Here is a 25838-nt window from a genome sequence, read left to right on the forward strand (position 1 = left end):
GATTGTGGGTACAATGTTTCAAGTAGTCAGGAGGGTGTTCGGTTCCACTGCACAGCAGAGTGACTGTAGTTAACTCAATGTGGCAAACGTTTCAAAGCACTTAGAAGTGAGGATTTGTAATAATGTTCTTAGAACAAAGGAATGATAAATATTTGAAATCACAGATATGCTAATTACTCGATTATCCCTATGAATTGTACAGAGGCATCAAAGCATCTTAGTACACCTTCCAAATGTGCACAATTAGTATGTGTCAATCAAAAACAAAGCTATGAAACTCGTCAGAAAGAAAGCATTGATGGGTTTGGAAGTAAAGATCTAACAGCTTTGGCCTTTCTCTTCCAGACTGTCTGGGCTCTAAGGGCCTAGCCCACGTTCTCTCCTCTTAGAGATTAATCAAACTTAGCCATCCCATGTCTAGACCCAAGATGAGACACCAGCCACTGAGTCTACTTTTTCCTCAGTGAGGTTTGTTGGTTCTCATGTCTGTCTTCCAGACTCACTTTCCATCTCTCTTCCTTCTTTCTCGGACTTTCCTCAGAATGCCCACTTTCTCCCTCGCTGTGTTTACTTCTCTTTTAGCTTCATTTTTCTTTCCGGCTCTCTCATAGCCCATATGTATGACACCACATACTGACTTCCTTTGAAAAAATATTGAGTTTAAATTAAAACTTTATTTATATATCTATGCATGTGTCCACATATGCACACGTTTGTGTGTACATAAAGGAGCCAGAAGACAACTTGGATGTCATTTCTTAAGTGCACCATCTGCCATGTTTTTGTTGGCAGGACATGCACGCATGTGGTTAGGCTGGCTGGTCAACAAGTCCCGGGGATCTATCTGTCAGTCACTCCCTCCTCGCCACTGGAATCACAGGTGTGCAACATCATTCTTGACAGGGTTTTTTTTTTGTGTGTGTGTGTGTGTGTGTGTGTGTTGGATTCTGGGGGTCTGATTTTGTGTCTGTATGCTTGCAAGACAAACACTTTATCAGCTGAGGTATTTCCCCAATTGGTCTTGCTGACTTCATTTTAAAGCCTGCACCAGGCTACCGGCTCAGTCTGGCCACCTGCCCCGGTTCATTTGCTGTTCTTCCCGCCGCCTTTGAATGGCTCCGTATGCACTGCTGAAGAGCCTGCTTCCTTAGTTAGACAATGGCTTATTGATCTGGTCAAGTGTATCCTATGGATTAATTGTACTGGGCTAGAGTTACCTGTACGGAGCATGGCCACTTGCAATTCCCCTTCAAGTCTGATTTATAAAAGGTATATCTAAGCTCAGATTCTCTGGTGCCACGCTCACTGATTCCAGAAAACACGTCCTCCTTCCATGACACCAGCAATGACTATACTGTCCCCTGACCCCCAGGCCATTTGATTATGAAGCATAGGTGGCACTTCTGCCTCTATGCTTTGTACTACAGAGAAGTGTTACCCCTCCTCTTTGGCCTAGAAACTGTCTTGAGTGTTTCCGTCAGGCTCAGCCCATTGTCTTGTGCAGAGAATGCCTGGCATAGAAAAAGAGAGTGGACGTAGCTTCAGATAAACTTCTCTGGCAAACTTTTAGGGCTCCTTTGAAAGGTAGAGAACTTAATAAAGCCTGGATGCACAGGACAATTTCTCCTTAAAATTATAGTCTCCACCACTGTCACTATTCCCCGAACCTCTAGATTGGGTATTCACATATTTCATCTCAGATAAGAGTAACAACCCTTTAGGGCAAATATCATTCCCCTTTAAGAGATGAAAAGAGGAAGCTCAGGGAGATTATACAACTTCCCTGAGGTCACAGGACTGGTAAGTAGACCTGGATTCTTAGACCCAGAGGTGCATATTGCCACCTCTGATATCAGTTGTCACTGGTAGAATGAGAAAACAAATGTCCCAACCCCTTCTTCAGCCAGAAGCCATTTCATTTCCAAGTGTGTGTAATCACCTTTGTCCTTGGTGTGCTTGATGCTATTACCACATAGCTGGTGATTTTTTTTTCCATCCTCCAGATTTTCCTTCCCAAATAAATCATTAATTGCCCTTACTCTGAAGCTATGTCACAGCCTCTGACCCCTGGCATCAGAGTCACCATTAAAACGTCTTTTGGAGTCATTCTCTGAGACACTACAGTCTGGGCTCCTGCAGTGTGGTCTCCCAGGCTGACTTATCGGTTGCATTTCATTCGGATGATGGACGGCCCTCGGATCCGTCCTTCACTCAGGGACTCGTTGCTCAGGGCCTTTGTTTCCTCCTGACAGCTCAGCTTGCCTTCAGCTGTGTCTGGCCCAGGAGTGTTTGCACTCACAGTACATTGGTTCCTCTGCTCTTCCTTTTTCTTACCTCTGACTCCTTGGCAGCTCCCATTAGCCAGTGAGCAGTCAGCATGCCTGTTTTCCCCTGGAATAGCTGCCGCAGCACCCATTGGATGCTTGTTCTCTGTTCCATGGGAAGCAGCTGTCATATCTTGCCACCCATGCTTCATTCATGTGTGCTCTTCTATGTGCTCTGCAGGGGGTTATGTGCTTACAGGGCATAGTCTTAGGATTTCTGAAATATGTAAATAGACCTTGAGTTTTACTTCTTACCTTTATGTGTACAAAGATTAGCCTAACTGCATTCCACTAAATTGATACTAGTTAACCATTGATGAAACTACATTGACACACCATTATCAGCCCCAGCCCATAGCCAACACTAGGTCACCCTTGGCATTGTATGTTCAGTGTCTGGACAAATGCGTAACGACATGTGACTACGAGTTTCACTAAAATCCTCATGCCTTAGGGATTTTTTAAAGCCTAGTAAAAGATGTCGGAGCATAAAATAAAAGCAGTTACAATTTTACAAGTGTTGAAATGGCAATAGCAATGCAAGCCTGAAGGAGGATCAGGAGGAAATAATCACATGCTTTTTAGTGGGGTCTGTGGACATTTGAGGGATCCAGTAAGACATTTGAATTCTATGTATTTCCAGGGGGTTAGAGGGAAAGTTTTTGAGGAATGTGGGGCAGAGGGGAAAGCTGGCTTCCAATGCCTAGGCACATTTGACTGAATGTAGAATGGTGTGTTGGGGGAGGTTAAGAACTAAGAATAGCATCCTACTCTGACTTCTATGACAGACTTATAATCAGATCTGGGCCATGTAATGCAACTGTGTGAGCCTCAGTGTCTTCCAACTGGGGGAGATAATAGTGCTTACACGTTGGGATGCTCTGAGGATAAGTGGATGCTTGTCTTAGGGTTTTACTGCTTGTGAACAGATACCACGACCAAAGCAACTCTTATAAGGACAACATTTAATTGGGGGCTGGCTTACAGGTTCAGAGGTTCAGTCCATTGTCATCAAGGTGGGAGCATAGCATCAGTATCGAGGCAGGCATGGTGCAGGCAGAGCTGAGACGTCTACATCTTCATCTGAAGGCTGCTAGTGGAAGACTGACCTCTAGATAGCTAGAATGAGGGTCTTAAACCCATACCCACAGTGACACACCTACTCCAACAAGGCCACACCTCCTAGTAGTGCCACTTTCTGGGCCAAGCATATACAAACTATCACAATACAAGCCATTTTTCTTGTGCCTGGCTTCTGATCTATAGACCTGGATGTCAGCCAGGAATGTGGGGAGACAGAGAGATGGTGGGAGTAGAACTTGAAAGGCAGATTATAAGGCTCATGTGTCACCAAAGTTGGGAGTTTTAACACCATGAAACCATAGTAAGGACTCTAGACTTTCGTTAAATGCCATGCAGTCTTTAGGGTGTGTAAAAATTATAGTACAATTTCTTAAATGCATATTTATCAATACTTTATATATTTTATATTTCTGCTGACTTGCCTTGGGGTTTAGGAAGCCTGGCTTTTCATGAATATACTCTCAGTGCTTCAGAAAACAGTTTGGCTTCCACTGATGGTCATGACTTCTGACTGTATCTATGTAGAAGAAATACACTTTATGAATGTAGTCAGAGGTTTGGAACTCTCTTAAGGTCAAGCTGAGGCAAACTCTGGGCAGGTGACTTGATTTCCAGCCAGAGCTCTTTGTCTCACACCCACACATTATCCCTTCAACGCCCAATGAAAGCCAAGTGTGACTTCTGCCTGCTGGGCTTGAAGGTCAGGTGTGAATGAGGCTTATGTGACATTATAGATAAATTTCCTTCTGCTTTACCCAATAAAGGCTTTATGGACTAAGAGAAAGCATGCACATGCGCTTCCAGGTCCTGGCATCTGACCTCCTGTGGTAGTGACTGAGCATATGTCTTTAGGAAGGGAGACCAGACGTCCCTTATGAATATGGCTTTCTGCTAAACAGCACGAAGCACTGCATAGCAGGTCTCCTTGAGTTCTTCATCCTATGAGGTAGGGCATTCTCCACATGAGGTCTGACTGCCCACCCGTGGATCCTGTAGCTACAGCTAATACTGTGGACTTCTTCCCTGTTGGGACACTCCTTGCCTTTGGGCGCTAAGGCTTTTCCTCTGAGCTACTCCACTTGTTCTAGGTCAACATGTTTACTAAGAGAGCCCTGAAGACCAACCTCTTTCCATAAAAAGAGTACTGAATATATTAATAGAGGCAATGGAGGCATTACCTCAGGTGAAGTAACAGAGTCCACTGTATTCTGAATTAGGAGTCCTTGTTTTGGTTTTTAATGTATTCTTAAATCCCCTGAATTAGTCCCTCTTCATTTTTAACTACAAATGTCTGGAGTACATTAGTACCTAAGATCTCTCTTTTTTGACTTTTAGGTTCCCCTTACCCCTATCATTATTTGAAGAAAACTTGTAGAATTGACTAATGCTCCCCCCATCTCTCTCTCCCTCTCTCCATCTCCCCCCCCCACATCCTCTCCAAGCGTTTTGTAGAGGTAAGTGAACACCCCAAGCTATGAGATGCTGGGAGCTCTGGGACAACCAGTTGCATCTACTCTGAGTGATAGAAAAAGTTTATACACCAGTCAGCAGTGAAAACACTGAAGGTTGTGGAAGCATTGATTCTGAGCTTCGGGAGGACACAGACTTTTGCTGGGGTCTGTCACCATGGCTGCCTCTGGATGCTGAAGGGTTTGCAGAAATGATAACCCCAGGTGCCCCACACCAACTGCAACAACAAAAGCACAGAGACAGCTGTTTCTACAGCCTTCTAGAGGGATACGAGACAGCAGGGGGGCTGGAGTGCTGTAGAATTTTTTTCTCTCCATTAATTTTGACAGCTACAGGACTGTCCCAGATGTGAAGCGACCCCACACTGCACTTCCAGCTGACATTTCTTTATTGCTCTCAGGCTGAAGTAACTAGATGGAGTCATTCAGAGAGCATGGGCTCCGTTCCACGTGTTTTAAATGCATCATCTCAAATCATAACCAGCTGGGGAGATGTTCCCTTCACTCTCGTTTTGCATACAGGGGCTAAATGATTGACCTAGGACAACTAGGCCGTGGGTTCCACACCTAGATTGGCAAGGGCTCTGATAGGTGGGGTTCCTGCACCCAGGCTCCCTTGTTAAGTTGCCTCCCCTCTGGAAATAGGTCATTATGCTGAGTGACAAGGAAGTTGCTTGGTAACCTAAACCAACCAAAGAGCGTGAACTGTGGCTTGGCAAATGAGTCAGAATAAATTGGTCCTGATGCTGAGCATGTGCAGTTCTGTGCGTCCCCAGAACTCCCAGAATTACTTGAGAGGAAGACAGTTAGGGGAGTACCCAAAAGAGATAAAGTGCTGGACCTATTGATGGACTGGGATTTGCCTACATACATGACATGTGCAGGCTCGGAATTACACTTGCCCCATGATTTCTACTGCTTACTCCTGCTGCCACTGTGTTATCCCAGCTGCAATCTCCACTGCCCACAGATAGGCCAAGAGGAGCTATGCTTGAGGACCAATCCCAAACGCCAGGGATTTGGGACAGGGACAAACTGACTTTAATGATCGGCCTAAGTGTGAGTTTTGCATTCAACATCACCATTATTATAGGTTGGCGCGTTGACGGATAACCTTAGATACAATTCCAGTTGGCAGTGGGCTTTAATACTCAGGTGTCTAAGGTTAATTCTTGCCATCCCTGTGTGAGTTAAGGAGTCAATAGGAGTAGAGCTTTAGTCTTCAACCTTGAACTGCATGAGTCACCGAGAAAAACATACAAACTTCAAACAAGCAGATTTAAAAGAAAAAAAAAAAAACTTATCAAACCCAGAAACTGACTTGGTAGAAAAATTGTATTTTGAAAGCCAAGATAATAATTACAACATGCAGCCAGGTTTGGAAAAATCTTTTTTTCATGTGTGTGTATGGTGGGGGGGGGGGGGGTGAGGGGAATGGGCTTGAAGTTGACATTGGGTGTCTTCATCCATCTTTCTCTACTGATTTATTGAGGCAGGATGTCTCACTGATCCCATAGATTGTCAGTTTGGGCTGTTCTGTCAGGCACGCCTTATCTCTGCGTCTTGAGTATTGGGAATACAAGTGGCAATCACACATTTAGATCCCTGGCTGTTTATGTGGGTGCCAAGGATCCAAACCCTAGGCCCTATGCTTGTGTGATCAACATTCTATCCATTGAGTCTTCTCCCCAGACCAAAGTTTGTGAAGTCTTGACTAAACAGTCTTAGGCAAATCATGGATTCTGATTTTTTTACTTGCCAGCTTTTAGAAGATTTCTCTTCTTTGAAATGAAAGACTATATTAATCATAAAACTCCAGAGTCAAGAGCAAGCAGCATCATGTTTTGGTTGGAACCCTGGGCCATGCGGACCTTGAAGAGAACAGGTGCTATTTTCATAGTCATGATATCCTGTAGGCTGAAAGTAGAGGTGTCTGTCTGAGTTCTAGTTCAGCTTGTAATCAAATGGGTAAGAGTGGAGGTGAATCACTGTACCCCTCTGTAGCTCACTGTACCCCCTGTAGCTCACTGTACCCCTCTGTAGCTCACTGTACCCCTCTGTAGCTCACTGTACCCCTCTGTAGCTCCGTTCCTCATCTACAACACGAGGGGCTTGCTTGGTTCCATTTCCCAGATCCCTGCTGGCTCTAAAAGTCTGTGATTGGCATCTCTCCTTCATTTCAGAATATTCATGTATGTCCAGTGATGTAAATCAAGTTATCAAATATTTGTTGAACACATGCTATTTGTTCAGGATCTGAAATCATTTGAAAAACTGGATCTGGGAGGGGGGAAAAGAGGGCCAAGGAAAGGAAAATACTGACGATAGTAAATAGGCCCAATGAGGAAGAATGTTGGAATGTTTAATAACCTCTATTGTCTACTTGTTTGTTTAGAGCCACTCTGTGTGGTAATAGTGTGACAACTGACTGAGGGAGAGCCTCACATGTGACCTACTGGACGGAAACTGAGCTACAAGGTCCTCAGGATGACAAATACTGCTTGATGATAAAAAGCACTCAGGCGTCAGGGACTAATCTGCTGCTTCAGGAAAAAAATGTATGTCCAGAAAGGAAGTCCCGGTGATTTAACTGATGGTGACAGCTGGATGCCCTGTAATTGTCCATATAGAAAGTGGGGAAAGAAAAAGTTGTCTTTTTATGGAAAAGATAGTATGAATTGGCATTACTAGAATCTCCTGGCTTCTGAAGATTCTTGAGAGTAGTTGAGGAGATTGAACACATGCAGCGCTCATACGTGGGGTGTGCTACAACAGCTAAAGCCTCCTCGGCATGGCTCTCCTTTCTGCAGAGGCACCAGGTATGGGGGAGGGGGCTCAAACATCTTTGAGAATTGATGTAATTGCTACAGGTGACCCAGTGAGAAAGAAGTAAGTGGTAAATAGCCCCAGCGACATTTCCTTAAATCAGAACAATTCTGTAATCAGTTGTTCCCAGGTTGGGGCTCTCCGTGATAGAACTGAATAATTTAATTGATGAAACTCAGGAGCTACTTTGGTGACTGTGATGGCTAATCTTGGTTGTCAACTTGGTTGGATCTGGAGTCAACTAAATTACAAGCCACTGCACATTTCTGTGAGGGATGTTCTTGATCACGTTATTTGAAGTGGGAAGACTTATCCTAAATGTGGATGGTAACTTCTGGCGGGGGACCAGATAAAGGACACAAGATGGAAACTGCTTTCTGCTGGCCTTCACTCTAGCTGACAAGTCTGCCTGTCCTGTGGCTACAACATTCCTTTGTTGAGAATAAAACCACTTTCTTCGGGCTTCCAATGCAGACTGAGAACCAACAGCTTTCCAGGAATCCTCAAGATCTTCAGTGCCAGAGACACTGCTGCTGAGACATTCAGCCTCCGGATGTGAGAAGTTACCAGATTCTCAGCTTATCCAGTGTGAGTCAGCATTGTTGGACTGCCAGGACCATATTGTGTAAGACAATTTGATAAATCCCCATCACACACACACACAGAGACACACAGAGACACACAGAGACACACAGAGACACACAGAGACACACAGACACACACAGACACACACAGACACACACAGACACACACAGACACACATAGACACACACAGACACACACAGACACACAGAGACACACAGACACACACACACACACACACACACACACACACACACACACACACAATTAATTATGTTTCTTTAGAGACCCCTGAGTCTAGCATTAGACACTCATTTGGCTGAGTGAAGTTAGGCAAAATTCTGATACTCAGTAGTTTGGCTTTGCTATGGCAATGACTAGTGTTTGCTGGATACTGTGGTCAGGATTCCTGGTACAAAGAATTCTGGGAGATGGAACATTTGCCACTCCACACTATTGCCCCCAGGTCGTGACTCTTCTATCACTATCTAGGGGTGGCGTGCCATGAGGAACAAAGTAGGGACCCACACAGGAAATCTCATTTAGTTCCTGGTGTTGCCACCGTTCTCCACAACCCTGATAGAGGAAGTGAGGGCTTTGAAGTTCAAGGGTCTCATATGGGCCATTCAGCCAAAGAGATGCATTAGAGAAGCCTCAAGAAGTGTGTTCTGCAGTCTCTCTAAGAGATGACTCCAAGAACACCCTAGGCTATAGTCTAGGCCTGGAAGTCACTGGAATATCTCTGGTACTGTGACAACTAGTATTCAGGGAGGCAAATCTGGGTATCTGAGGAAGAAGAGGGTGTAAGCCTTGAGTATTGTAGGATTCCCAAGCCCCGTGGTGCTGTGGAACATCTCAAGGAGAGGTCTAGGAAGGCCACTACTTTATCTCTGTCCAGTGATAGACCAGAAAGAGCTCAGGCAGTGTGTCTCTAGCAACAAAACTAGTCATAAAACACAGAGTTGCACTGGTGGTTGAGTTTTTTTAAATGTAGAAAGAAAAAGTTCTGGGAGGAGCTCAATCTGTCCCCTGGATATAAATTGATTGATATCCTTTGACATCTAGGGAGCCATGTTTTTACTTTCTGAAACGAAGAGAAGTTGGTGTTTGGAGTAGGCCCTGCACAGACCTTTCTTGAATTGGTAGAGAAGGAGGAAGGAAAGTTGACATGAAGCATTCCTTCTGTCCTGGGATTCATGTCTACTCCTTGATCCTTCACAAGGTGCTCTTGTAGCCCAAAGAGTGCACATTACTTAAAAAGAGTTAAACTTGAGGTGATCTTTTTTTCTAGTTTAGTATTGCTTTAGTCATGCATTTCAAAGCAGGCTTATTGCTTATTTCAGAGCATCCGTAAAGCCCGAAGTCTACAAAAAAAGTCAGTGCAAACCATGTCAGGAGTAATGGAACCTTCTTCCTTTGCTTCTTCTTTTTTTTCCTATTCTGTCTGACAGATGTCACAGATAGAGTTTCTCTCCTGGGATATGGACCCCAATAAAACCTATGGCCTGACATACTGGCAGCCTCTCCAAGCCGCAGACGCATGCTTAGAATTCCACAGTCTACTGTGAGGCCAGCAGAGAAAGCCCCAAGCAAGAAAGGCAGACACTGGGCACTTTTGAACTTATTCTGGGTATTAAAAGAGCTTTAAGTGGGAAGGGGTGTGTGGAGACAGGAGCCAGCGATTTTCAGCTGACTTGGGAGAGTTGCCACAGGAAGCCGTATTCACAACCCACACGTTTTGGAGATGTGCCCTAGGCAGACAGTATCAAGTACTGCCTGGTACACGGTGCTGTTCTGTGCAGGACGGTTCTCTTTAAACTGTAGTGGATGAGAGTTTCTTCAGTCTTGTGACAGAAATGTGGGGCATGTTCAGCCGTGGGGAGTTATCTTCATGTTCTGACAGGCAACCAGGAGCAATGGTAATACCCAGTGCTGTTTGTGGGTGGTCTTTTGTACTTCAGGTTATTTTCCTGAGGAGAGAGAAATTCACTTTGTCTAGCAGTGGGAACTTTATTGTGTTTGACACATAACACGTAGTCAACAAATATTTATTAAATGAGAAAAAAACCCCAACATTGAATGTATGTCCAGTATTAAAATTAATGTCTCTATCCCCAACACCATTGCTTACACAGCCCTTAGGAAATTTTATTCTAATTTGCTCTTTCTCCCCCTTTCTCCCTAGAAGTTAAAGTAAAAAATCATGGACTTTGTTGTTGTTTATTTTTGAGACAGAGTTTTGCTATGTAGTCAAACTGGCCTTGAGCTTCCCGGGTAGTTTGGACCGGCCTCACACTCAATGTACGAACCTTTCCCCAGCCTCCGAAGTACTGAGGTAGCGAGCATGTACCACTGAGCCTTGTGGGGACTGTGCTTTTCTTCTTCTTCAGTGTTTAGTCTCGTTCCTGGCATATGTCAGATGCTCACTGAGCAGGACAACTATATAATTTGTTACTCAAATCAGGACCCTGTGAGGGCCTAGGGATACTGACTAGAGAGAACAGATACCCCTGTGGAGCCTCATGCTGGGCCCTGATCAGTAAATGCTTGGGGAATAAATAAGAGAGACTGAGCTTGCAGAGCCCACAGAGGCATGCTGCTCTAATGCTTGTCCTTATCTGGAGATTAAAAACGGCTCTCTGGGAATTCCACCCCCCTGGGCTCAATTCTATTCGACTAGACACACACAATACATCTAGATTGTCTTTCTTTCATGTGGCATTTAATATCTGCATTCTCTGGCTGCTGCTCCTCTGCTAAATTTTCCCCTTTGCAGCCTAAACATTGCCTTTCTTTAGTATTCCACTTGTCTGGGAAGTTTGCTGGCTGCACGTGGTTCCGAGGGGAGGGGGTGTCCATGTAAGGAGGCTGCCTTAGGTACTGTAAGTGTTGGCTCCGAGAAACCACCCTCTCTAGCCTTGTTGGCCTTGAGGGTCTCTGGAAACAATTATGACCGGGACATAAACTTGATTATTGGTGCAGCCCTGACCCAGTGGCCTTAATTCTTGTCCACATGCTTTGACATACGACCATGATCCAACTCTGTGGCTCAGTTCTGGTGACCACACTTCTGATCCAAACTTGGCCTTGCTTACCATTTCAAAGTGTTCATCTTGTTTTTATTAGTTGTTTCTTTTTTGCCCCAAGGAGGAGGCCAGAGCCTATGGGACACCTATGGGAAATATCTAATCTATAAGGGTTGATGGATGCAGACCCGGAACTCAGCTGCCTCCCTTTAAGACTGGAGCTACATTTGTTGTTAGAACATCTGAGAGGAGGTCTCCCGGCTGATTTGAATACGTTTCATGGTTGTGTGCTGTGTTGAGCATTTTTGGGACACGACTCTATGGCCTTGTCTACCACATGGACTGTCCCTCATCTTCTCATCCTTGTTGGTTTATTTTTGCTGTCTTTTATTAATATCTTTAGTTCGTCTCGAAGAATGAAGAGAACACTTTTGCTGTTGTTTGTTTTTATGAGAAAGAGTGAAAGAGAGAGGGAAGGAGAAAGAGAAAGACAAGGAGGGAGCGTGGGGAAGAAAGGGAGAGAGAAAGAGAGGGAGGAGATGGGGAGGGAAAGGAAGAGGAGGAGAGAGGGAGAGAGAACACTGTTAAGGACCCTACACTGCTGGTGTTTGTGTTACCTGTGGTACTTCCTATGGGCTTCCCTGGGCTGAAACCCCATCCACCCACCCACAGACAGATCGATCAGTCACTTCAATAAATAACTGAGAGATAATAAAACTTTAGCTTCCTGCTCTCCCAGTGGAAAAGGGAGTTCCATATAAATGTACAACATTATTATAAAACTGCTGGAATGCCCTGCAGAGGGAACTGACCTTCTCTAAGTTATGCCACATTATACCCTTGAGCTATGTGTTCCATAAATTCTAGAATAAAAGTTAAAAGCCTTTTAAAGGTTAATAATCACAACCGTAGGTTTTTTTTTTCCCCCTTCAACTTGGATGCTGCTTTTCACCAGCTCATAATATCAGGTTAGTAGAACAAATCACGTGTTTAGAAAAACATTAGGGGGTCACCTAAACAGCATTCTATTTTTAACCCCAAAGCATAACTCTTTCCTGCTTTCTAGCTAACTGGGAGACTGGGCAAGACATGGCATCTCTTTACGTCCTGTGTTCTCATTTGTAAAAGAACGTTTAGCTGTATTGCCTTTAAACATCCCACAGTTCTAGGGCTTTGCAACCCAACGTGAACTCTAAGAAGCCACTGTGGTGCTGGGCTTATTGTGCAGGTAGCTGCAATGTTTGCTGGGGTTGTTGTATGTGACTTGGGAGTTACAGAATGATGAGCTCCACTTGATGTCTCTCCTGAACGCTGCAGATGGTAAGTTTCCTAAGCCTTGTTAGTGGGACACGTAGTTAATAAATTGCAGTGGTTTCGAGCACAGAGGGCTGTGGTGGAGATAGGGCACAGGTGTGACACTGGGTGGACTACTTAGCTACTCACAAAGCTTCGTGTGTCAAATGAGAACAATAAAAGAATTCGAGGAGCCAATGCAGAAGGCGGGCGTGATGTAAACATCTGTCGTGGCTCTTGGCGCATAGATGCGGTCAGTAAATGCTGGTTGTTGTCACTGCCTTGGGCTCAGCAGAGTTGACCTGTAAGGACCCATGCAATTCTGACTGGCTCTGCCTCTATGGTTTTGTAAAAAAAAAAAAAAAAAATGTGGTCAGTGACCTCCAGGATGTTTGGTTAACTGGAGCTTGGGAAATTAGGCTGAAGTTCACATGGGAGCTCAAAGCCTATGATGATTAAAAACTCCTATTCTAGGGTTATGTAACATGAGCTGCTCTTTTGGGTAAGTACACTTCTTGGAAGCATTTATGGATTTTAAGCTGACACTTATCTGGGGGATGAGGGAACAACAGTAACTTTACAAAGCTCCCACTGAGGTGCTGGAGCTACTAACCTCCCAGACACACTGTCCCAGGAGGACTCGTCCTTTAGAGGATCGGAAACGTTTGTGTAGGATACAAGGCTGTCTCTGGTACTGGCAGAAAGGGCTGTTTCAGGACTGCTGTGCTGACAGCACAGTTTGACGCAAAGTCCTCGAGCCTGAGGCTCAGATGCTGGACCTGCTTCTGAGAGGCCACGCTGGACCCATGTGGATGGTCCATGTCTGGGTGCCTTGTAGTCTGACAGTATTGGAGCATCAGTGCAGACTTTTGTAACTTTCTCAAAGCCAGTGGTGTGCTTCTGATGGTGGCTCAGTCTAGCACCACAGGGCTGGGGCAGGAAGGTGAAAGACAGGCGGGTAATATGGTGGACATCCATGGCTGGGCTAGGAAAGCCCCTTAGTAAAAGCGGCCATTGTTTTCCACAGCACTTCCTTAAACTGGTGACAAAGTCACCGCCTAGTAAGGGACTCTTGCATTCTAAAATTAAAAAGAAAAGTTATTTTTAAATCAATGGAAAACAGCAAATTGTTGAGAAGAATAACATACCAAATTCAAATGCCAACTATATTTAGACAATCAGAAATCCAAATTCATTTGACTATAAACTGTATATAAAAGTATGTTGAAGGCTAATGGACTTGGAACTACTTTTTTCTAGGTGGAGTACATTCAAGATGCCCAGTGGATGCCTAAAACCTGGGGAATGCTTAGTCCCAAAGGTACTGCAAAACTTCCTTTGCACATACCCTTGTTCAGGCATAATTTATAAATTAGGCACAGTAAGAGAAAGATTAATAATAACACCAATAATAAACAGAATAATTGGCAACACAGTTATAGAATTGTGTCATCACTGAACTTAGTGGCTTTATTGAGTTCAATAAATGTGGGCCTGAATACTGTTACTAGAATACCTTGACAGTGAAACAATTGTTAAGCAAACCGAGTCACCAAGATGAACCAAGATGCACAGCCCTTCTGGCAGGTAGGGATGTGTTCTCTCAGCTCTCAAAGATGGCTACTAATAGGTGGATGGTGCATACATACACTGTAGATACACTGGACGAAGGGTTGGTTCACACCCCAGACAGGCCAGAGCTAGGTGGTACGACCACTCATCATACTATAGAGAATAAAATTGAACTGAAAAGTTATGAAGTTTTTTTTTATTGGTGTTTTTTTCATGTAATATTTTTAAGCAGTGGTTGACTCTGGGTAACTGGCACTATGGAGAGCAAAAGTGAGCCTAGCAATTAGTGCTGTAAGTTTGCCTGACTGGGTATTTTCTATTTTAGAAACCCCCTCCACTGCATTCTGCTTTGTGTGACTCTTCTTGTTGCCCTCACAAAAATACCTGACAAAAGCCACTCAGAGAAGGAAGGGTTTATTCCGACCTGCAGTTGTCACGGCGGCTGGAGCTTGAGACTGCTGGTCACTGTATCTACAGTCAGGAAGCAGAGAGAGCCAATGATGCGGGGACTCCTCGATTTCTTTTGCATGCAGCTGTGGACCCCAGCACATGGGACTGCACTACCCGAATTTAAGGTAGGTCTTCCATCTCAGTTAACCCCACATACAAAGACTTCTCAGAGGTTTGTCTCCCTCCCTGAGAGACAGTACCAATTTCCTTACAGAAGAATGACCAAATAGTTTTATTTCAAGCTTAGGGAGGTCCATTGAGTTGTTGACTTGACCTGGACCTTTCTGTGGTCTTTGGAACTACTCCAGGATTTTTAGAACAGTGCCATCAGGTAAAAAACAAGCAAACAAACAACAACCAACCAACCAACCAACCAACCACCAACCAAAAAATCCTGAAGAGTGTTGATTAATGATTGAAGATTTACATAAGATTTTAAAATTTGGCTATTCATCTTGAGGTTATTGAGAATACAATTAAAAAAGATATTGAGAACAAAAAAGTATAAAAGCCAAATTAATCACATTTTAACTCTCAACTCCTACCAGTGATTTTTTTTTTTTGTTTATTTATCTAAGAGCCATTGAATGTCACATTCCTTCAGTGATCTGGTATGAAACATTGCTGTTCCCTATGTGCCCTTCAAGGTGCTTGGTGGTAGATGGGGTTCCTACTCTTTTATTTTTCACCCACAGTAGTGTGTACTGTGGGGGGTGTGTGTGTGTGTATGCATGTGTGTGTGTGTGATATATGCTTGTATGTGTGGGTGCATGTGTGTGTGTTCCATGTGTGATATGTGCATGTGTGTATTCCATGTGGTGATATGTGCATGTGTGTGTAGTGTATGCATGTGTGTGTATATGGGGGTGTGTGTATGGGTATGTGTGTGCATATGAATGTGTGCATGTGTGTGTATGCGTGTATGATATATGTGTATGTATGTGTATATATAGATGTCTGTATATGTATAGATGTGTGTGTATTTGTGTGTATGTGTATGGGTATATGTATATATGAGTATATGTATGGTATATGCATATGTGTATGGTTTGTGAGTGTGTGTGTGTGTGTGTGTGTATGTGTGTGGTCATGACTATCTTCGCTGAGGTTTTCAGGCTCCTCTCCTTGCCCTAGAGCTGGCTTCTCTATCTGTGTGTAATAATAAGTCTGTTATGTTCAGCAACTAACTCAATTTTGAAAAAAAAAAGTATTTTTAGACAGTTTTTTACAGTGTCACTTATTAAACATGTCTGTGTTTAATTTACAAGTAGAAATTACATACATTGTTCATAAATTGATCCACACATAGCTAATTAACACACTATTTCACATGACTTTTGGGGTCTTGGTGGCAGAAAAACTGACACCCTTAATAGTTTCAAATAATGTGTCATAGTGTACTGAGTGTGTATGTACAAGCATTATGTTGTACAGTGTCCTCTTGCTTGTGTTCCTCTTATATAAAACTGTGAGCCATTTGACCAATGTCTCCTTCACATTTCTTCCCCCAGTGATAGGTAACCACTATTCTACTTACTGCTTTCATGTGTGGTTCAGCCATGAAGTTTGCAGTGCGTCCCTTGCCTGACATTGACCTTCTGATGCTCACTGACCTCCAGCACCCTAGCTCCTGTGTCCCAATTTGTCAGCATCATGTGCCCCTGGATCAGCATATGTTCTGATCCTGGTTTGCTTAACCATGCCTGACTTCCCACCTTACCCATGTACACATTATCATGACTCTTGTGTGAGGCCCATACATGTCCCACTTCTCTTTCTACCTCTTCTCTCAAGATATTTATTGCTCTAGAACCACGACAGGCCCTTAGAGTACAAGGCACACCATGAAAAAACACTGAGCTGGAATTGGAGTGTATATAGACTTCCTATCGGCTAGTTAAACCTTAAGCCATTTGACCTCTGTAAGTCTGTTTCTTCATCTGCAAAATGGCAGTGAATGACACTTGCTTGGTCCACCTTTAAAGCGATGCCCACTGTAGTAATGTCAGGCATGTACACTCGGTAGTTTGACTTTGAATTGGTCTTTGGCAAAATGTCTGTTCAAACATTTTTCTCATTAAAAGTGATCGGATTAGGGCATGGCGGACAGGGGACAGTAAGGGAGGGAGAACACAAGTCTTTCTCTCTCTGGTTGATAATCAGCATCTCTTCCTGGAGCATGGGGCCTGGGGCTGGAAGTTCTAGCTTCTCACTGTACCATGGTCATTGGGTGACCAGCTCTGGTGTAGCAGCATTTCCCTCCAGCAAGAGAACAAAAAAGCCCTCTTAGGAAGCAGGGTTAGAGATGAGAATAAGAGCTATTCTCCCTGTTGCTTACGGATGTGAAGATTTCTGTACCAGGAACTAGGAATTTATATCCTATTAAAATTTTTTTTTTTTAATTTTTAGTTTTTTGCAGCGCTGGGAATCAAACCCTAGTCTTTTGCATGCTACGTAGGCACTTACCATTGAGCTACAGCCTGAGAGTATTCTTAATATAAAAGGAAACATCAGAATGTGGAATAAAGGTCCAAGGTTATTATTGGCCATCAAGGATGCAATGGGCTGCAATGAGACGTCACTGTGAACCTCTAAGATGCTTAAAGAGACTTACTGTACTTGCACCAAGTGTTGAAAAAGTTGACAGAAATTGGTCTCTCCAGACATTCTTTATGGGAATCTAAAATGGAACAACTATTTTGGTAAACAGATTGGTAGTTTCGCAAAATACTAAGCCTATACATGTCATATAGTACAGCCATTTTTTTGCTTCTAAATGTCTATACAACAAACAAACAAACCTGAGAGCGAGCATATATCCTCACAAAGACTAGCACACGAATGTTTACTTACTGCTATAGGTACAATAGCTTTAAACTGGAAAGAATTCAGCTCTTATCTACAGGAGGACAGATATCCATAACAGGTTAGTAATATACAGCAGCATGGATGGCTTCCAAAGTAACTATGGTATGTGAAGGGATACAAACTCTTTATGGTTATATTTATATACAGTTCTACACAATGTCCACTCTTAGTAATAGAAAGTGTATTGGTGATACAGATATGGGAATGACATGGCATGATTTCAGAGGAGCAGAAAGTGCTTAGGAATTGTGGATGTATCTACCTCATCACCTCTCATTGTGATGGTTTAATGAGAATATAAATATCAAAATTCTATCAATGCATAACACTTAAATATTGCAGTTTTGGTATGTAAATTATAATTCACTAGCATTAAATGAGAGAAATATTAGAATAAATGACCATCCGTGTAAGGAAAATCAAAATAAAACATAAGAAAAATAAATTGAGCTGAAAGGCCCCAGTGAGGTAATGCTCAAGAAACTGCAGTAAAGCTGCACCCTGCTCTTGAATGCATGTCATCACTGTTGTCTCTGTAGCACTGAGACAAGGCAAATTTCCAGTAAGCGAACCAGGAAGCTTCTAGGGGCTTCAGATGCTAAGTTTTCCTACTCCACCCAATGGAAAAGTAAAGACAATAACACACCTCACTGGGCAGAGGTCCTTCCCAACCCAGAACCTCAGAGGCTTTGCTTAGTGCTTGACCATCCCCCAGCCCTTCACTGCAGCCCTCACTCCAAAATAGTGAGTAAGGGTGCCAGGGCTGGCCTAATGTCTAGACGGTATTCCCTATATGGTTGCCCACAAGGATTCCCTGGGAGGCCCTTGGAATAGGAAAATGGTTGGATCTAGTATCTGGCAATTCTCACCCACCTAATCTGTGACGGAGGCCCTCTATGGAGAGGGTCCTTGTGACAACCACCCACCACACTCCTGTGGCATGTCCTCTCTTGCCTGCTTCTCATCTCAAACATGCAGTTCAGCTAGTGTTGGCAAAGAGTCAAGCATGATAATACTGACATTCAAATGGAGGTTGGCCTTTTCCCAACAGATTTCCATGGGAACCTTCCATTTCTCACAGGTCTCATAGCATAAGAAGTATGTAAGGCAGGATGACTTTACCTATAATTTTTTCTTTTTTGCTGATTATAAATACAATGTATGGTCATTTAAGACCATTATTTCAAATAATAATATGGAAACTTTCAAGAAAAAAAAATCTGAAATTTAGCCTCCCCCTGTGGTCAATATTTGGTCCTTCTAATGCTGATAGAGTATATTCATTCATTTTATTTTTAAGCGACACTAAGCACAAACTATACCACTATTTTGCAACTTGTTTTTCTTCCCTCAGTTAGTACAGAGTAGTAATTTGTTCATATCTTTAAATATGCTTTGAGAATAATATTTTAAATGGCTATTTCCTAGTCCATTGCTTGGGAACACATGATTTATTTAACTAATTCCCTATTGCTAGACAGCTTGCTTCTAAGTTTTGGGTATGAAATGTAACCGTAGCCTTTCTGGGGTAGTTGGGACTCTTGTGTACTTTTGGAGAAGTATGCTATGCACTCAGCAGCTTTCGAGAAGGTTGGACAGGGACTGCAACATTGAATATCTGCAGTCCTTGTGACCTGGCAGCTTTCCTTGCAGGTGTTCAACAAAAGACACTTAAGATAATATTCGTAGTGGTAGTTATGCCTTAAGGAGGGCCAGTCTAAACGTCAGTCAGCAATCAAATGTGCAAATGAACTACAGTGCAATGGGACAGCAGCACACCGTGGAGCAATGAGAATTAACTACCCTCAATGATAGGCAACTCCATGGATGACTCATGTAAGCATAAAGCGGAATGAAGAAAGACAGGTACAGAGAATCTAATACAGAACCAAGAACCATTGTTTTAGACAGTGGTGGTTCCCCCTTAGCAGAAGGCAGAGGAGTGCTCTGGGGACTTATTCTTCATCTTTAATGGAAAAATCAAGAAAAATATGCTTTGACAATTTCATACATATGTACAATGTGTCCTGGTCATATCCACCCCAGACCTGTCCCCCACTTCTCCATATTTTCTTCCTAATATTTTCCTTTTTGCCTCTTCACTTGATTTCATAAACCACTAAGACCAGTTAGTGTAGTGCACGAGCACTAGCAACCTGTCCGCAGCCACAGCCGTGAGGAAGAGTGACTCCCTGTCACATGGACCATCCATCAGTAGCTCCTTGCTATGGGAGCCTCTCCTCAGTCCATACTAGGATGTCCACTGGCTTGATCTTGTGTGCGTCTCTTACAGGTAACTACAGCCACTCTGAGTTCACTTGTACAAAGGCTGTGTCGTATTGAGACGACAGCATTTCTCGGCCCTTTACCAAATCTCTGGCGCTTACAATCTCTGGTCCTCCTTTTTGTTACGTTCCCTAAGCCATGTAGTGGTTGATGTCAATTTTTAGAATGTAGAAAGACAAGAGAGAAGACTGCTGCATGGAAGAACCTCAGAGATCTTTGGGGGTTCTCGCCAAGATTGCGTATTTGAGCGCTGACCAATATGTGCTGATGAGGAAACTACCTGAGGCTGAGAAGAACCAAACAAAGGATGGAAGTGGATAATAACTGCTGTACATACAGTACCTGTCTACTCTCTGGACCTGAGAGACCCAAGGTATTCAGGGCACAGAGTCGAATACTTGAAAAAGATATCATTGCTAATAGAATAATATTAATACGAAGAGTGAGCCCTGCTCTGGTCCTAACATATAAATAATGCTGCTATTCCATCCCTCCACCCATCCATCTGTCCTTCCCTTCCTCCCTCCCTCCATCCCTCTATCCATCCATTCTTTTTCTACTTGGCCAATATTTATTGAATATCTTCATTGATTAGAACTTATACTAATTTGTGGAAGTTTAAGCTTCAAATCTCAAGGATACAGAGAAAAGAAATTTTGCAATAGGAGGAGAGATGTGGAAACACACCCAGATCTGATAGTAAGCAAAAGGCTCCCACTTCCTAGAAGTGATGTCTACATGGAGATCTAAAGATGAGTAGAAGAAAAAGGAGAATGATTCAGTCCACTAGATGAGGGGATAATGGCAGTGCCGTTGCTTGGCGTATGAGTCGGTTCAGAAAGGCAGTGGGACTTGGAGACATGAAGCAGAAGGTAGTGTGGCTGAGGCCGAGAAAGCCATGTCCTGAATATGAGGGTGGTCTAATGGTCGACACTATAGGAGGGGCTGTTACTGGATGGGAGGTAAAGATTTGGCAATCACTGGCAAAGCATGTTTACTCAGTGGGCAGATCTGCAGAGATCTTCAAAGCTGGTTAAGGTTAGCCAGTAGTGAGCCGGAAGATGTAGCAATGAGGTTGCCAAAGGAACGTCAAAATCCAAGAGCAAGGGCATCACTGCCAGTGGGAACGGGGCTGAAAAACAAGAGCATAATGGAAAAACAGTGCCTACTCAGCAACTCTGGCAAGGTCATCGACCTCGGTGAAATCAGAGGCTTCCTGGTGGTCCAAGTGTAGGAGAGGTGTGAGGGAGTGATGTCAACAACTTCCCAAAGTGCTTTGACAGTGGTAGCAAGATAGACATTGACCTGGAGTTGTGTATGGGAACCCATTTTAAGATGGAAGCAAAGAGAGACAATTTTGGATATGGTAAACTGGAAGGCCAAAGCATTTCTTTACGGGTGGGTTGGTTGGGGTTCTGAGGAAAGTGATGGAAAGTGTGGCTCATTCAGATGTGACATGGTGGCAGCAGTTGACCTCTAGGCTAGACCGTGAGAGTAGAATCCTGTCGCTTCCACTTTCTGGCTGTGACAGTCAGCAAGCACTGAACCTCTCTAAACCTTGGTGTCTTCCTCTGCAGGACATTTTCCCCACATGACATACCCCTGTTCATCTCTGTTTTCTAGACTGTATTCACCATGTGGAGAACCTAGAGCACAGACCAGCAGCAGGGTACATCTACAGGAAACCCAGCTCGTCTGGGGTGTGACTCAGGAAACCACAGCTATGTGTCTCCGGGAAAGCCCAGCCTCCCTTTCTCTGAAGGCAGAGCTGTGGTTTGGGGACAGGCAGTTGAGCTACTGGAGCATTGCACTCAACATCTGAGATTCTTCAGTTGTGAGCATCACTGTAGTGTCTGATGTGCTGCGAGGAGTGTGGAGGGAGGAAAGGCCATTCCTCACTTTCCCATTCTTTCTTTGGCCACCTACTACCTTCCAGTGGGTGTGGCTGTCTTCCAGTGGCCTTTTCCTCATTGGAATTTGTTAAACCAAATTTGGCCCAAGGTAAGCCTTAAAGCAGGCATCTGAGCCATAACTGAATTGGGAAACTGACTGAAAACTTCACTTAAAACTAATCCCTAGCTGAGCCTCAACCGCTTACAAAATGGGAACGTCTGTGAATTGCAGGTGGTTTACTCTTCAAACTTTGCTCCAATGTGGCAAGTGTCAGCTGCGAGTGGACACAGTGAGGGCAGACAGGTAATAAACCTATTGAACAAATATAGTTAAACCTCTGTAGGAAACATTTTCTCAATAGATTTGTATAAAATTCAACTTCATAGACTCCTGTATCTATCAGTATAATATTAAGCCAGTAGCTATGCATGAGAAATGTCTATTTTTGATTGAAAAGCTCAATACACTACTTAAACAAAAAGACTCAGAAATAATCTTGAATCACATTTACATATGATAATAGGAAGTCTGAGTCAGGCAGGAGTCTGAAAAGTAAGTCCCACTAGCACACGGGTGGTGAGCCCTGCGTGCTGTTAGGCTAAGAGAAGAGCTGCAGCGCATTAGATGTGACTTTGTGGGACATTAGGAAGCCATGCTGGAGGGTCTTTACACCCTAACATCAAGGATATTATTTATATACAGATACGCAGGCCACTCATGATACTGCTCCTTTTTAGGAAGCTGATTAGAAGGCTCCGGTTGATATGAACTACACTGTTACTTTTCCCAAGACTCAAAGGAATCGGGCTCTCGTTTATGAAGAGTTTTATGCAGATGGATTAGTTTCAACAACTGTCTCTGATGGTAAGAATGCCAGAAGGTGAGAAGAGCTGTACAATTCCAGGCTGTCCTTGAGTGCCACACCCACAGAGCCTGAAGAGACTCTGCTCTTAGCCTCTTCATCCCCAAGGATGCCACATTCCTTTTGTAGAGGAGATAGTATAGAAAATGCTGCTCCAATCAAAGACTTTCAGGAGGGTACTAGAGCTCTATCTTGACGATCACTGCTTCTTGCAAAATAACTTGAACAAGAAGTGGAAAATGATCCCCCATTAAGATTAGGTTTAGTCAAGTTTTTTTTTGACAGATGAGGTGGCCCAAGTCTGAGGTTTTTTTTTCTTCTCCTTCCTTCTCCTTCTCCTTCTCCTTCTCCTTCTCCTTCTCCTTCTCCTTCTCCTTCTCCTTCTCCTTCTCCTTCTCCTTCTCCTTCTCCTTCTTCTTCCTTCTCCTTCTTCCTTGAATGGTAGCTATGGAATTGTAGGAAGTGTCCCACAAAGGATTTCCTCTGGTCATTGTTGTTTTTTTCTCAGTTTTTTTTTTTTTTTTAATATGTTTGGTACTGAACAAGAATCCTTCTCTTTGAGTTCATCAATGCAGAGTTTAAAAGGCCAGGGCAGGATGGAGGTCACAGCCTTGCTTCCTTCCATGCATGGGGCCTCATGCTTCACTGCTTGTCTCTTTAAACATTGGGAAGGACCAGAGTTCTGCCTTCCTTCCCTCTGTTTCATCCTTGGACATCTGCGTGAACAGTGCTTTCCTCAGATCTGTACAAGAAACACTTTATGGAGTGACCACCACGTAAGCTTTAGCTTTGCAGGGTGCACTGACTCATGCAGGCTTGCCCTCTTTTTGAAGCTGTCTCACCTCCAGCTAGGCCTCATGGCCCCAGGGTCTGTCTGTCTGTAGGAGGTGTTCTCAGAGGTCTCCAGGAGACAGAACCCGCAGGAGGTACATACCAATCTCACAGAGGGTATGAAAATGTCTTTGCCTTTGAGGAGATGGTTCACAGGATTATGGGGGCCTGAAAGTCTAAATCACACAGGCTAGGCTGGCAGGATGAATGCCCAGGCAGAACAGACAGTGTAGAGCAGGACGGCGGACCCAGTGTTGAAGAATTCCCTCTATTCAACAGTCTTTGCTCTCTTTAAGGTATCAACTGCCTGATGAAGTCTGATGACTACAATTTAGTAAACCAATTCCTAAGGAACCGTCATCCCAAATGTTGTAGAGTCTTGTTTGACAAGGTAACTGAGTAGCAATGACCTAGCAAACTTTATATAAAATTAGGCAGCACTGTGGGGTACAAGATCCAGGATATCATATATACTTGTTAGTGTTCAAAGAGTAGTCACACAGACACAGACACAGACACACATATACACAGACACAAATACATGCACAGACACGCACACACATGCACAGATATAGATACAAAGACACACACAGATATAGGCACACACATATGCACTGACACAGACACAAATACACACACACACACATATACAGAGATACAAAGGCACTCACAAAGACATAGGCACACATACAGACATGGGCGCACACACACATGCAGGCTGACACAGACATGTAGATATAGACACACAGACACAGAGACACACATGCACACAGACAGATACACAAACAGAAAAACAGACACATAAACGTGCACATACAGACAGACATTCACAGAAAGACAGACACAGAAAACCAGACACACAGACATGAACACACACACACACACACACACACACACACACACACACGGAATCCTGTCCATAGGAAGAAAGGAAACGCAAGCTTTGGATAAAGACTTTTTCTTTTTTCTTTCTGAAAATCAGTGGGGGAAAAGACATGGCACCTTTAATGACTCCTTTGGAAAGACCCTACTGCAAACCCATTAAATGCTGATGTTAGCCAGCTGCTGACTTCCTGCATTCCTTCATTTGTGTAGGGATGGGAAGGAGCAACTAAATAATGTGTATAGATGAAGTCTACAAAATAACGTGTGTAAATGAAATCTACATGTACACACAGGGGAGGCAGGACAACAAAATGTCAAGGTGGAATCCTAGTTTGCTGTGTTCAGTTACTTTATCTAGAAAACAAGAAGTAAACAAGATCCATACTTATTAGGCTGCAAGCATTCAATATGGTGGTATCTATAGAGTGATGATTAACATTGTCATCAGTACTGTGCATTTCGACTGTGCATGTGCACACATCATGCATGTTTATTCATCTTCAGAAGGCAATCTGTACTTATGGCAAATAAATTAAAAGCAGGAATCCTATATCAAAACCCTATGAAGGTACCATGCACAGTCCATACCAGATACTGCCTTTAAGAACATTTATTTTCTATGGTACTTCATTAATGGAACGTCATTGGATAGATAGAATCCAGGCTGTATTTGGTTTAAATTAAATTAGAACATTTTAATGTATTACAGGAGATGCTGGCCTGACACTGCAGTCAGTTCAGCATAATGGGTTTCTGAAAAATCAGCTGCAGCAGGATGCTTTCTGCTGGGCAGGGGAGCGGCATAGGAGGTCTGTACTTTCCAGTGTTCAAGGAGGCTTGCCTGCTGGCACTTGAGGCTCAGGTGCGTGTCAACGTGCTGGAATGAGAGCCTTAGCACCGTAATGAGAGCTGGTGGGCTCGTGCATGATGGGCTGCCTCCTCTTGATAAATGCCTGCACAGATGCTGCAGCTTCATGCTCAATTAATCTCAGCTGAATTGATCAACCAGTTATAAAGAAAGCCATTAGCAATAAAGCAAAACTTCCCCAAGAGCCTTCATGGAAGGAAGAGAGGAAGAGGATTGGTTTTTTCTTTTCTTTTTTTTTTTTTAAACTAAGATGATGAACTGTATTTGAAAAGAACGAAGCACGACTAGGCATCTATCTGCTGGGCTGACTCAACGCTAAGAGGGAGATGTAACAAAGCCATTTCTTTTTGTCCTCCCTATTTATCTCAGGAATCATTAAAAGAAAGGTTTTAAAGAAGCAGGTTCTTACAAAGCTTAGCCTATTCTTGGGTTGGCATTAAGAAACTTCTCGCTCTTCCATCTATCTGACAGCACAGTAGGATGGTAAGATCAATTTTCTGTGATTTCAGCATTTATTCACTATTATCCTTGGTGTGTGAGAGTACATGACATATGTTTGGTCACCTTTGCTATGGCGCATATATGGAAATCAGAAGACGACTTTGTGGAGTTGGTTCCTTTCCAATGTTACATGGGTCTGGGGATCAAACTCATTATCAAACTCAGTCTATTACCCAATGAGCCATTTCACTGTCCCACTGCTATTTTATGGGTAAAGAA

General features: G+C 43.4%; 1 long non-coding RNA gene across 6 annotated transcripts; it reads left to right on the forward strand.

Annotated features, from left to right (window-relative positions):
- The first annotated feature begins 6629 nt into the window (after nucleotides 1–6629).
- On the forward strand, nucleotides 6630–25216 carry LOC143441980 (uncharacterized). 6 transcript variants are annotated; one of them, XR_013109812.1, is made up of 8 exons: nucleotides 6630–6761; nucleotides 7272–8327; nucleotides 13864–13924; nucleotides 14501–14750; nucleotides 19944–20152; nucleotides 21403–21780; nucleotides 21904–21975; nucleotides 22410–25215. It is a non-coding gene; the product is annotated as an uncharacterized LOC143441980 (long non-coding RNA). The 6 variants fall into 6 exon arrangements; XR_013109813.1 differs by having other exon boundaries at nucleotides 21403–22536; nucleotides 23662–25215; XR_013109810.1 differs by having other exon boundaries at nucleotides 21403–21975.
- Nucleotides 25217–25838: the final 622 nt, after the last annotated feature.

This window comes from Arvicanthis niloticus, chromosome 4, assembly GCF_011762505.2.
Source record: "Arvicanthis niloticus isolate mArvNil1 chromosome 4, mArvNil1.pat.X, whole genome shotgun sequence".
NCBI lineage: Eukaryota > Metazoa > Chordata > Mammalia > Rodentia > Muridae > Arvicanthis > Arvicanthis niloticus.